This window comes from Arvicola amphibius, chromosome X (assembly GCF_903992535.2).
Source record: "Arvicola amphibius chromosome X, mArvAmp1.2, whole genome shotgun sequence".
NCBI lineage: Eukaryota > Metazoa > Chordata > Mammalia > Rodentia > Cricetidae > Arvicola > Arvicola amphibius.
In genome coordinates this window covers 7,397,869-7,400,004 of record NC_052065.1, presented here as the reverse complement: position 1 = coordinate 7,400,004, position 2,136 = coordinate 7,397,869, and positions in this window count along the sequence as shown.

Below are 2,136 nucleotides of genomic sequence, written 5' to 3'. Positions count from 1 at the left end.
AGAGGAATGAGGGTACTTAGGCTTGTTGTGCTAGTTACTCTGTCATTGCTGTGACCAAATACTTGGCAAAAACAACTTAAAGGAGGAAGAATTGATTTTGGTGCATGGTTTAAGGGATGCAATCCATCACAGTAGGAAAGTCATCACTATGGGAATCTGCTCCAATGTTTCTCTCTTTTATTAAAACAAGTATTTTTTGAGGTTATAATACAATTACAACATTTCTCCCTTTTCTTTCCTCTCTTTAAACCATCCCATATACTCCTCCCAAATTTTCTTCACATTCATGGCTCTTTTTTTAGTAAGTGCTATTTCATGCATATATGTATAAACATATATTTTTAATATAATCTGTTCAGTCCATATAATACTTGTATGTGTGTTTTCAAGGTTAGCCATTTGGCACTGGGCAATCAATTGGTGTGCTCTTCATTGCGGGAGAAGTGCTTGAATCTTGGCACATCAGAAAGCAGAGAAAGGAAAATGCCAGTGTTCAAGCTGGCTTTTCCTTTTTAATTCAATCCAAGACCCTAGCCCTTGCCATGGTGCTGCCTGTAGTCAGGGCAGCACTTAAATTTTCTCTGGAAACAACTTCACAGACACACGAAATGGGGTGCTTTGCTAATGCCCTAGGTGTTTGCTAAGTCAATCAAGACGGCAACCAGAACTAACCAGCACAGCTGTCTTGTGTTGCCAGGCTATGGATCTGCAAAGGCCAACTCCCAGCTGCCTTCTCCACCGAGGAGAGCTGAAAAAAGATAAGGGCTGCGGTGTCATCCCTAGGGTCGTGAGATTCCAGCCTCGCCTTGCTCCCTCTGCAGAGTTCTCCTGTAGTTGCCGCTTATGTTGTCCAGGATTTAGAGAGACACTTCAAGGAGCCTAAGTCATCTTTTCCAGACAAAAACTGTACAATTATTACTTACTTATTTTAAAACTATAGAACAATTCAAGAAAATGATGATCATCATAGGATTGGCATTAAAATAGTTTGGGTATCAAACGCAAAAAAGGAAAAGCATCTAAAATGATCTCAAGGTGTCAGATATATATTAGGTGTCTCTCATTGAAAGCAAGCAAAACAAAGGCAAGAAACAGCTCTTCAGCTAAGGGTGGAATAGTATTAAGAAACTGAGTTGGGTTATTATATTTCTTTTATGGTGGGATTAGGGCCCAGAGGATCTGAAATATTAGGCTGCTTGCCTGCAATTGCTTGGGCTGGCTGGACGATGGTTATAGAATTCAGGATTCTGACATTCCAAGACCGTGGAAACAGCATACTGTTTCCCAGTGCGCCACTTTCAAACGCCAAGCATATTTTCTAGAAGATATACTATACCCATGAAGTAAACCTTTTGCCTATCTGGCAAATGACCAACAAGTTTCAAGAGAAACAAATGTTTACTAAATCTGACTAGTATTAAATGTCTGTTATTAATTGCCTCTTAGTCATGCTGCTTGGAGAGTACTTAATGAATGTTCAAGACTTCATCTTGAGATGCTAATTACCAAGTGAAGTGCTTACTCTTAGAGAAAAACTGTTCAGTTATTATTGGAATTTGAGTAAGTTTGTTAGCAACAGCTATATCCCCCTTGAAGGATCCTACTTGTAGAATTTATTCCTGACAATTTCTAATAAATTATATTTCTCTAAGTTTTATTTGCCCGTTGTCCATGTAAGCTAAACCCTTGTTCCCAATAGTATATACAGGACTTCAAATAAAAACTGACTACTTTCTGATTAAAAGTGTCTGAGTCTTTCGTTATATTTCTAAAATTTGACCCTGGGAAATATTTATGGTGGACTTAGATTCCTTTTCAAAGAAGAAATAGTTTTCAAAGAAACTTGAAATGAGCGAGCGAACGTGCATCTCTCTCACCCATTCCAAAACAAATCCTTCATGGAAATTACTCAGAAATGTGCCTCAGTATAGACAGCATCCTATGCAGAAATACGATGTGCTTAGCTGTGCAACGCAAAAAGTCTATGTATATTGACAACTGGCAATTGTTACATTAAAAGACAGGAAACCATCTTACAAGGGATCCTCGGGAAAAATCTATGAATACTTCAAACATGTCAGCCTGCCATGTCTCCCACGCAAAAATTCCTTGAATATATTAAATACCCACCTGAAA